Raw genomic sequence first — 12,499 nt, forward strand, 5'->3', positions numbered from 1 at the left:
TAAAAACCCAAAGGGAAAAGCTGGAGACAGATGTCCAAAGGAGGCTTTGAAAAACTCTGACACATCCTGGGAACCTGGAAGGCCATTTGCATGCACAGGGTAGTGCAAATGCCCAGGGCTGTGCATGTGTTCAGGAAGGAGCTGAGAAACTCTAAGCTCTCACTTCTGGCTGATATGGAGGTTCTGAAGAGCAAAAAGGAGAGCCTAAGGCAGAGCTGTCAACTACTTGGCTGAGTGTAGAAGGCATTTCCCAAAATGTACTCAGAATCCCTTGGCAACGACTGGGAAACTTCATGGTTTCAGACAGTTAAGAAAATCTATGCACAATAATAACTGAATTGAAAAATGTTCACTAGAGAGGCTGAATGGGAGATTTGGGCTGGTAAAAGAATCATCAAGCATACACAATACGTATAATGAGAGTCCTGGAAGGCGATGAGGGAAAGGGATAGTAAAAATATATGAAGAAATAAGGGCTAAACCCCACACATTTGATGAAAAACTTTCATCTCTACATGCAAGAAGCTCAATGATTTCCAGGCACAATAAACTCAGAGATCCACACCTCCGCACCTCATAAACAAACTGACAAAAACAAAGACAAAGAGAGAACCTTGAAAACAGCAAGAGAGAAGTGATTTATCACTACCTGTGATCCTCAATGAGATTAACGGTTAATTTTTTAAAAATCTGAAATGGGGAACAGAAAGCAGTGGGATGACGTATTCAAAATGCTGAAGGAAAAGTACATCAACTGCCCACGCGGGCGGCGCCCGCCTGGAGGGTGGGGATGCGGGGCGCGGAAGGGCCATGCGCCGGGGTCTGCACCTGCCGCGTTCTGCGCCCCGCGTGCGCGCGAGATGGTGAACCTGGCGGACACCGTGTGCTCCGGCTTCTGCGGAAGAGGAGGGGAGGGCAGTGAGAGATAGGAATCTCCTCCAGATTCAAGACCACAATCAACCCATCCCTTGGAAAGTGCAATTTAACCTGGGCAATAGCAGTCGCCTGAGCAGCCAATGCCGCAACTCCAGACAAAGGAAGCATCTCCTCAGGGGTGAACTAAGCTGCGTTTGGGAGAGGAAGGATTTGCAGGCGCATGGCGGCGGTAAAATCAACGTCCCTATCATAAAGCAATACTGACGCAAAGGCTGCTGGCCCAACGGCTGCTGCAGAGTCTCCTGGACTGCGTCTCCCCCTACCTGCAGCCCAGACGTAGCTTCTGGCAGAGCGCTTCTAACCGCGCAGGAGTGGCGTGCCAGAGACTCTTCATGGCCTTCGCTCTCTAAGATCCCTTGGGGTGGTGCCTGGCTGAATGCAGGGCCTCATTCCAGAGCCTGCAGCATGAGAACACCTACTGGGACCCTTAGCAAAGTACTGCCGTGGAGTCAGCCCCGGAGCTCTTCACCGCTGGATGGGCAGCGGACTTGCCCCAGCTTGGGTGGGGAGGTCCCGCGAAGAACTCGCCTCTTGGGGCCCGGCTGCAGGGCTCAGGCCAGGCCGTGGGAAGAAGACAAAGGCAGCGTGAGGAAACCTTGGCTTTGACCACTTTTCGTGTTGTCATCCTTGGCTTAGCTCAGCACCGGGCTTACCAGATGGAATAGTATTCTGTAAAGCAGCTTTGACCCTCTGGTCATTCCCATTGGGGAAAGATGAAACCGCAGGCCGGCGGGGGTGGGGTGTTCTTGGACGACTCAACCCTAGGGACCTGTGACTTGTGTTCGTCGGGGCCGGTGTCACTTCCAGTTTTGATCCAGGCCCTTTCACTGTGCAATTATTTATTGGGTTCCTTTGGAGTAGTGGGAAAATTGTAATGTTTTATGTAGAAAAATGCTTCGCTCTTCCAGTGACCGTGCTCAAGGAAACGATTATTGTTGTTGTTCTTGTGTTCTTGAGTTTCATGAGTTAAATCATCCTTTCACCCAGCTAATATGTTTTGTCGTTTAGGATGTAGATAGTCTCTTTAGGCAGTTATTTTTGTTTTTATTTAGACAATATCAAGAGTAGGCCCTGAACACAATCTGTTAACCATATCCCAATGTCTAAAATTATCTAAAAACTCAGGCATTCTTCCTTTTTTTTTTTTTTTTTTTTGAGACGGAGTCTCGCTCTGTCCCCAGGCTGGAGTGCAGTGGCGCCATCTCGGCTCACTGCAAGCTCCGCTTCCCAGGTTCATGCCGTTCTCCTGCCTCAGCCTCCGGAGTAGCTGGGACTACAGGCGCCTGCCACCACTCCCGGCTATTTTTTTTTGTATTTTTTTTTGTATTTTTAGTAGAGATGGGGATTCACCTTGTTAGCCAGGATGGTCTCAATCTCCTGACCTCGTGATCCACCTGCCTTGGCCTCCCAAAGTGCTGGGATTACAGGCGTGAGCCACCGCGCCCAGCCTCTTCCATTCTTATCTAACTGAAAGATTTCCAGCAGTTGGCACCATGTGCCCACCCTCAGGTTCTATTCTAGTGGTGGTTGAATGTTCTCATATACTCCATGTAAGAGCACGGTTTTAGCCAGAAATCACACTTCTCATCCTGGAGGAATTTGTTTGCATTTCGTTTGCCACTTAAAATTAGCTGTGGTCTGCTCAGCCAGGGGACAATGGAGCTTCAGGAAGGTCTGAGGCAACCTCCTCCCTGGTTCTGTCAATAAAAATCCAATGTTAAGGCAATTCCTAAACAGACATGCACCTAGCAACTTGCTGTATGTGTTCATTCTTTATTGCTTTCAGCTTCAGGGGGTGTAACAAGTATAAATGTTTGGTTTCCCTGTGAGGAAGAAGAGGAAGAAGAAGTAGGAGAAGTAGGAGAAGGAGAAGAAGGGGAAGAAGAAGAAGAAGAAGAAGAAGAAGAAGAAGAAGAAGAAGAAGAAGAAGAAGAAGAAGAAGAAGAAGAAGAGGAGGAGGAGGAGGAGGAGGAGGAGGAGGAGGGGGAGGAGGGGGAGGAGGGGGAGGAGGAGGAAAAGGAGGAGGAGGAGGTGACAATGGCAGGGGACAGGGGAGACCCAACTTTCTATCAAAGTTCTGTAAGAGATTTCTTCTTACAGAATGGAAGATTTCTTCTTTTTTCTTTTTTGGAAATAAAGTCTTGCTCTGTCGCCAAGCTGGAGTGCAGTGGTGCAATCTCGGCTCGCTGCAACCTCCAGCTCCCTGGTTCAAGCGATTTTTCTGCCACATCCTCCTCAGTAGCTGGGATTACAGGCATGCGCTACCACACCCAGGTAATTTTTTCATTTTTAGTAGAGACGGGATTTCACCATGCTGGCCAGGACTGTCTTGATCTCCTGACGTCGTGATCTGCTCACCTTGACCTCCCAAAGTGCTGGGATTACAGGCGTGAGCCACCGTGCTAGGCCAGAGATTCTTTTATTATTATTATTATTATACTTTAAGTTCTAGGGTACATGCGCATAACGTGCAGGTTTGTTACATATGTATACTTGTGCCATGTTGCTGTGCTGCACCCATCAACTCGTCAGCACCCATCAACTCGTCATTTACATCAGGTATAACTCCCAATGCAATCCCTCCCCACTTCCCCCTCTCCATGATAGGCCCCAGTGTGTGAAGTTCCCCTTCCAGAGTCCAAGTGATCTCATTGTTCAATCCCCACCTATAAGTGAGAACATGCGGTGTTTGGTTTTCTGTTCTTGCGACAGTTTGCTGAGAATGATGGTTTCCAGCTGCATCCATGTCCCTACAAAGGACATAAACTCATCCTTTTTTATGGCTGCATAGTATTCCATGGTGTATATGTGCCACATTTTCTTAATCCAGTCTGTCACTGATGGACATTTGGGTTGATTCCAAGTCTTTGCTATTGTGAATAGTGCCACAATAAACATACGTGTGCATGTATCTTTATAGCAGCATGATTTATAATCCTTTGGGTATATACCCAGTAATGGGATGGCTGGGTCATATGGCACTTCTAGTTCTAGATCCTTGAGAAATCGCCATACTGTTTTCCATAATGGTTGAACTAGTTTACAATCCCACCAACAGCATAAAAATGTTCCTATTTCTCCACATCCTCTCCAGCATCTGTTGTTTCCTGACTTTTTAATGATTTGGCCAGTGATTCTTACATCTACCTTCAGTGGGAGATGAGGAAGATCATTATGGCTTAGACAATGCTGCACATGTAGGTTGCTGGTATGTCCTGAATCCATGTGCATAAAGCACTTCCCGTTTTTCTACTGTAATGGAGACTCTCCAGCTCAAGGCCTAGAGTATTTGATCCCAAGATCAAGACATTATGCCCCTTGAATAGTAGTGCTGTTTGATTTCATGTGTCACATTAACACACAGCTCTCCTATATTCCTTCACTAACCTCAGGATTGAGCAAGGTCTTAAAATTTTTTTTTTTTTTTGGTTCAAATTATTGACCTGGGAGCAGGGTGCTAGTTCTATGGTCAGCATTCAACATTTTTTTTTTTCAGTGGAGATTTTCCTTTGGGCTATACTTGCCTTCCAGTACATTTCTGCAATATGTGGTGGTAATTTTCCTGAACTTCCTCCTACTGCCTCTTATACTTACCTTCCCGAAATAATTTGCCTCACTTAAATAAGTTTTCTTAGAGGGTAGGTTGTCAGGCAATTAAAAAAATTAGATTCCAAGAAATCTATTCTGTTTGCATTAGACTTTTTTGAGATTCTGTGTGTTCACAACAGTACTAAATCAAACTCTGATGTGGGGGAAAAAAGTATGTCAACCAAAAATTTTATATACAGCAAAATCATTCTTCAAAAATGGAGGTGAAATTAAGACATTCTCAGGTAAATTTAAGTGATGAAGTTTGTCATTAGTAGACCTGCCCCCAACACAATGCTAAAGGGAATCCTTCAGGTTAAAATGAAAGGACACTAGTCAGTAGGTCAAATCCACATGAAGAAATACAAGCACCTCATAGATAAATATAAAATATAGCATAATGTTTTTTCTTTTTTTCTCATTTCTGATTTAAAAGTCAATGCCATAAAGTAATAATTATAAAACTGTGTTAATGGATGTACAAAAAGATGTAATTTCTATGATGATAATTGCACAAAGAAAGAAATGAAGAGAATAGAGCTGTGTGGAAGCAAAAATTTTTATATACCATTAAAATTAAGTTGCTATGAACTTGAACTAGATTGTTTTAAGTTAGAATGAAGTATAATCCCCAAAGCAACCACTAAGAAAAATAACTCAAAAACAATCTTAAGGAAACAAGGGAATTAAAATGGTACATTAGAAAATATCTATTTAACATAAAAGATGGAGAGAAAAACTTTACATGTATGTAGATAAAATAATGATGTAACAAAGCTTGATCCAGTTTTTTTGACGTTTGATGGTTGACAGCTTTGAAGCCTCATCCTTCCTCCTTCTGTTTCTGCTTCACATCTGGGCAAACTGATAAGAAAGCCTGGGTTCTCCCTCCTTCAACCAGGGGAGGTTTGAACCACATGCAGGAACCTATGCTCTGGCCCTACTACTCCCTAACCGCCATAAATACCCCAAGCTTTTGTCTGCTCTCTCAAGCCATTTTTTGGCACTGCTTGTGAGCCACAGTACTCTTTTCAGAAAGCCTCATTATATGAGTCATGAACCATTCCATTTTCTCTTGGGGTGAATATAGTATTATTAGTCTTGACATCTAAATCAAATTTTGAAAGGGATTCATCCTATGTAGGGTGACCACAAACAAATCAAGACAATTGTAAACAGAGAGGGGTATATTGACTTATAAAAAGATAGGTGCTTATATGTCACTTGAACTGATGAAATAATGACAGCATTAGACTGTGATATTTTGTATATACGGTGTAATACTACAGCAGCCACATACACAAAATCTACTCAAAGAGCTACATGTTCAAAAACAGTATATAGCAAAATAGAATTCTGAAAGCTTTCAAGTAACTCACAGTAAAGCAAGTAAAACAAAACAGAGAAATAAAAAACAAAACAAAATATTCAAATCCTTTTTGATCCTGAAGTGGATTAGGTGTCGCTGTTGCTGCTCATGTTGACTCTGGAACCATAGCCAGACATGGGACTGGAGGATGAGCAAAAGATGCTGAGCAGGTCCTGAGATCCTAAGGAGGAGGAAGAAGAAGAGGAGGAATGAGTGAATCCCCTAACAACAGTGAGAGAGCAATATGAGCAGTTGGAGGAATGTGTAAAGGCCTGGGAGCAGTTAGAGCTCTGTGACAAGCATGTAGCCTCTCGATCACATACAGAAGAAGATTGCAAGAGGAGCTCTTTGACTTCTTGCATGCAAGGGACCATTGCTTTGCCCACAAACTCCTTAACAACTTGAAATAAATGTGAGGACTTATTCACCCCAGCCTTCATCACCTGGGCATCAGGATATTTCTTTATGGTTTTGAATATGCCATTTGTTTCTTATTTGTATAACTGTAAGTTCATATGAACCTCATAGATTTTGGCTTAGTCCAGTAGCTTCTATGTAATTTGCAGTGATTCCATCTTAATAAAGTTCTGTGATCTACAAAAAAATAAAGTGGCAGCCTTAAGACCTAACACACCATTAATGATATTAAATATAAATAGTCTTAATGCAGCAATAGAAAGTAGAGATTGACAGAGTGGATTAAATAGCAGGGCTCAACTGTATGTTGTCTGTAGGAAACTCACTTCAAACATAATGACACAGGCAGTTTGAAAACAAAAAATGGAAAATTATATCTATACAAACATTAATAAAAAGAAAGTAGGAATGGCTATATCAATGTGATAAAGTAGATTTCAGAGCAAAGAAAATTACCAGAGGCAGAGAGGAACATTACTAATGATGAAGGGTCAATACACCAAGAAGACAGCCATCTAAAAGAGTTGCAAAATATGTGAAGAAAAAACTGATGGAACTGAAAGGAGAAATAGACAAACCTACAATTATAGTTGAAGACTTCAGTGTCCCTCACTCAACAATTGCTAGAATAACTAGACATAAAATCAGTAAGGAAATAAGAGAACTCAAAAATTCCCTCAACCAACAGTATATGGTTAACATTTATAGAATATTCTGTGTAACAACAGCAGAATACACATTCTTTTCAGGCCCACAAAGTAGATAGCAGCATAGAACATATGCTGAACCATAAAACAAACCTTAACAAATTTAGAAGAATTGAAATCATACAGAGTTCATTCTCTAACACTATGGAATCAAACTTGAAATCAATACAGCAAAATGATCAGAAAATTTCTGAACACATGGAAAGGCAACAGCATACTTGTAAAAATCCCACGGGACAAAGAGGAAATCTTGAAGGAATTAAAAAAATACACTGAACTGAGGGAAAATGAAAACACAACATATCAAAATGTGTGGGTGCACACCTAAGGCAGCGCTGAGAGCAACGTTTGTATCTCTTAACACATGCACTAGAAAAGGAGAAAATTGAAAATCAATAATCCAAACCCCCAACTCAAGAAGTTTGAAAACTTCAAAATGTAAGCAGAAGGAAGGAAAAATAAAGAACAGATATCAATGAGATTGAAAGCAGAAAAACAATAGAAAAAAAATCAATGAAACAAAAATGATTCTTTGAAGAGATCAATAAAATTGATAAACCTCTAGAAAGACTGGCAAAGAAAAAAAGAATAAATACACAAATTACAAATATCAGGAGTGAAACTTGATATATCACTGCAGACCTGTAGACATTAATATGATGTGGGTTACTATGAACAACTCCACACATGCAAATTTGACAACTTAGATGAAATGAACTAATTCATCAGAAAACACAAAGTTCTGCAACTCTGGCAATGTGAAATAGTTATTTTGATTAGTGTTGTAACTTAAAGAAAATTGAATTTGTAATTAAATATCTCCTAAAAAGGAAATTTCCAAGCCCAGATAGTTTCAATGGATACTTCTACCAAATGTTTAAGGATGAATTGACATCAATTCTATACAAAAATCTTTTCCAGAAAATGTAAGGGAACACTAGTTCATCTTTGTGAAGTGAGTAATACCAAAACCAGACTGGTCTCATACCAAAACCAGACAGAGTACAAAATCTTAGAGAATAGAATTCAGCAATTTATAGAAATATGCACTATTTCAAGTGAGATTTTTTTTCTAGGGGTACAATGATGATTTAATATTCAAAAAGTCATCAGTGTAATTCACCAGAGTAACAGACTAAAGTTGACGTGGAAAAAAGAATTTGCCAAAATCTAATATTCACTTATGATTAAAAAGTCTCAGAAAAAATAGGAATAGAGGGAGAACATCCTCAATTTGATAAAGAGCATTTATTTAAAAAATTGCAGTTAGCATTATGTTTGATGGTGCTTTCCTTCTAAGACAGGGGAAAGGCAAGGATGTCTGTACTCACCACTTTTATTCAGCATTGTGCTGGAAGCTCTAGCCAGTACAATAATGCAAGAAAAGGATATAAAAGACATGCAGATTTGAAAGAAGAAATAAAACTGTCTCCATTTGCAGATGACATGATTAGTTCTATAGAAAATCCCAAGGAACCTGCGAGACCCTCCTAGAAACAAAGTGAGCTCAGCAACGTTGCAGGAGAGCCCCATGAAGGAGGGGTTGGGATATGGACTCTGGATTGGCTGCTTTGCATGTGAAAGGTGTGTACGGTTGAGCTGTTTCTGATCTTTAGGAACTGGTTAACACTGGGAGTGGCAGTCCCTTCCGGGTCAGCAAGGCCCCATATATCAAAAACATGAGAATACAGAAAATAAAGGACGTGGTTACTACATCCAGCCTCGCTGATGGCTGGCTTCTCTTCATCGTGCCGGTCTCAGCTTAATTGTTACCTTTTCAGAGACAGCTTCTGGGGGACCATGCAGCCCAGATGCCCCCGCCCACCTCATACTCCAAGCAGCACCCTGTTTGTTTCATTCACGACCTTCACATTTTTAGTTACTTGTCTGTTACACATGTGTGTCTTCTGTGAGCGCAGAACCATGACTGCCTTATTCATTGTTAAATCCCCAGGGCCTGGCAGAGGACCTTGCACATAAAGGGCACCCAATAAATATTTCTTTAATGAAAAAAACAAATGCATGAGGATCACAGAGCTTAAGTGGCTTTCCAAGCTTGTACAGCTGGTAAGTAGGGAAAGTGGCAGATAAGCAGAGTTCTCTGGACTTCAGTTTTGCTTATTTTTTACTCTGACACATTATGGTGCTTCCCAAAGCCACGAGTGCGTCATGAGCCAGCCTTGCCTGGCATTTAGGCCCTCTGAGAAGCTCCAGCCATGACACCACCTGGTCCCATTGGGTGTGAGGGGCTGAGTCCCCTGATTCTGAGGGAGGCTGTGCAGCTCTGCAGAGGGGCTGGAACAGAACTGCTGTCCTCTTATCAGGGTCCACTAGTCTCCAATGATGACCAGTCAGACTTGTGTGAAATTTTAGATTAAGCCCGTCCCAAGGGCTCGAAAGATATTTGATTCTGTAGGCCTGTCAGAGTTGCCAGATTTGGCAAATAAAAACATAGGATTCTTAGCTAGATCTAAATTTCAGGTAAGCAACAAATATTTTATTAAATAAAAGTATGTCTCAAATATTACATGGAACATATTTAGAATAAACCACAATTCGCAGTTTATCTGAAGTTCATATTTACCTGGGAGTCCTGTCTGTAAGCTGGCTGCCTTCCCGGGGGCACGTTTCAGGAGACTGGATTTTTAAAATAGATTCCTCAGTTGATTTCTCTCATCAACCATGTTGGAAACAACTGCTAATGCCAATCTGTAATCCACTAGATGCCATTTTTGCTCAAGTTGTTAACTGGCAAGTTTATACATTTTTATTTAATTTATGGATCTGGAGTCCTTGTCATTCATTAACAGTGCCTCTCACTGGCACAGGAGACTGGAGAAATCAGTATTTTTCCAGGGCTTATAATTTATAGAGGAAATTCCTGATAGACAGAGATGGGGTGAGCTAGCCTTGAAGACAGGCGAAAGGACTTCCTGCCAACTGTCCTGTGTGCTCTGCTCCTGCGGGAAGGTTACTGGGCTTGTCAGCCAGTAGAAGGCCGCAATGTCAGAGAATGACAGGGTGATCCTGTGTTTTTTCTTGGGGTCGGTGGGTAGATAATGGCTCCAACAACCAGAAATGGGGACACAAAGAAGTGTCTTTAGGTAAGAAAGACACAGTGAGATGGTTTTGGAGATGTTATATCTCCTTTGTGCATACGGGTGAAGGCATTTACCAGGCGAGCCAGTGCTGGGTCTGCATTTGGGAGCGCAGGTGGAGCTGGACGCATGTGTCCCGAAGTTGTCAGTGTGCTGGTGGTAGGTGACACTGGGCTGTGAGTGCAATCATCCAAGAGCGAGGACAGGGCCTAGGGAAGTGTGGGAACAGCCAACTCCCTTCCTGTTCGTGCTGCTCTTTCATGGTCCTCCGCACCGGCTGCAACCCACGCACAGAGTTCCACCGAGTCCCACTGTAGGGGGCTTCCCTGGTGCCCACCCACACCCTGTAACCCCAGGGCTTTATTTGAGGCAAACATGGTTGAGTGTGATCATGATGCTGGGATTATGATCCTCGAGACCTACTCACTGCAGCTGAAACACTGCCCCAATCTTCTGCACAGTGAAGGAGGCCATAACAAGAATCTCTGTTACACACATGGAAAAGTGATCACATTTATGGGTTACTCAAAGACCACAGTCTCCGAAAAGACATATGGGAAGGATAAATGAACCGGAACCTAAAGGTGTTCTTCCCCTGACCTCTAGAAATGTTGGGCAAGTTCACTTCACCTCTCCGTATTCCGTCTCCTTACCTGTAATGGTGTAAGTGTGGTGCCTTCCTCGGAGGGCTGCTCTAAGGGTTAAATAAATGTATATGAGTACACATATATATGTATATATTGATGTATGTGCATATGTATGTATATATGTCTATGTATGTACACACACATAGACACATGGTGTTTAGAATAAGCTCTGACATGTACACTCAATAAATATTAGCTATGTATATGTTGAATTGTATTAAATCATATGTAAGTCTTCAATTCCCTTTGATCATCCACTGGCTTACTGGCAATGAAGACCACGTCACTGGTCTAAGTGTACCCTGATAGTCCCAGTGTCAAATTGTGGAACAATTGTTGAGATTTTCAACAGTGGTAGACTGAGTTTGGGTGCCGGTGGGAGAAAGCATATGGCAGGTGTGACATCTCAGGTGGTCATCTTGGGAGTCTGGGGGCTGGGGATAGTCATTATAAGGATGTTGGAACCAGGTGACCATTCCTGGAGGCCATCAACACCTTGGAGAAAAACAATGACAGTCTGAGGACAAGGAATCACCAGTGTAAGGCGAAGTGTGAAAGCCAGAGGGTCTTCCCGGCTGCACATGGGAACTCTCATTTCTTTCAGTCAAAATGCAGAAAAGCAGAGGAGAAAGAGAGCTCCAGAGAAAGTTCAGTTTTCAGCATTTTTAGGTCTGCTCCATGAAGATGAGGGCTTTGATTGGGAAGGAGTGAGACAGTTTGGAATAAGGGTTTGTATGGACATAAGTTTTTGTTTTTCTTGGGTAAATATGTGAAAGTAGAATTTCTGGGTCATATGGTAGGTTTAAGTTTAACTTTTTCAGATACTGCCAAATTGTTTTCTAAAGTGGTTGTACTATTTTACATTCCTGCTAGTAATGTATGAGAGTGCCAATGGCTGTATATCCCCGCCGACCTTGTATTGTCAGTCTCAAATTTTAGCCATTTCAACTGCTCTGTAGCATCTCAGTGTGGTTTTAATTTGCACTTCCTTATTGACTGAAAATACTGAGCATTGTTTCATAGGCTTACTTACCATGTGTATATCTTCTTTTGTGAAATAGCTATCCAAATATTTTGTCCATTTTAAATTGGGTTGTCTTCTTGTTGAGTTGGAAGAGTTCTATGGATTCAAGTTCTTTGTCAGATGTATGACTGAAGAATATGTTCTCCCAGTCAATAGCTTACCTCTTTTCATTTCCGAAAACTCCTATCTGTACCAGAATTTCATTTTCTTGATGGTAAGTTTTGAAAAGCAGAAGACTTTCGTTTTGGTTAATTTCAGTTAATCACTTGTTTTTCTCTATGCTTGATCCTCTTTGTGTTCTAAGAAAACTCTTCTTATTACTAGGTCCTGAAGAATTTTTATCATTCTTTATTACATCTTCCCTAATCATGTTTTTGCCCCTATGAGACCACAGTAGTTTCTCTTATCAAGTTCACCAGGAGCAAATTCTTGGTTCTTTTCTTAGTGGACCCATGAGAAGCATTGGACACCTTCTCCCTGACATACTTTCTTCTTGTGGCTCTCAGGACACCACATCCTCATGGGCTTCGTCCTCCTTCCCTGGCCACTTCTCAGTATTCATTACTATCATCTTCTTTTATCTCTCTCTCTCTCTCTCTCTTTTTTTTTTTGCCATTTAGCATGCTCCAAGCCTCAGATCTTGGTTCTCTTATTTATTAATATTTATATCCACTGCCTTGGCAATCTCATCAGTTTCTGATAGAATCAAATTT

At 41.8% G+C, this 12,499-nt stretch overlaps 1 pseudogene; it reads left to right on the forward strand.

Annotated features, from left to right (window-relative positions):
* Positions 1-5,961: 5,961 nt before the first annotated feature.
* Positions 5,962-6,303, forward strand: LOC100423187 (cytochrome b-c1 complex subunit 6, mitochondrial pseudogene; annotated as a pseudogene).
* Positions 6,304-12,499: the final 6,196 nt, after the last annotated feature.

This window comes from Macaca mulatta, chromosome 9, assembly GCF_049350105.2.
Source record: "Macaca mulatta isolate MMU2019108-1 chromosome 9, T2T-MMU8v2.0, whole genome shotgun sequence".
Classification (NCBI taxonomy): Eukaryota; Metazoa; Chordata; class Mammalia; order Primates; family Cercopithecidae; genus Macaca; species Macaca mulatta.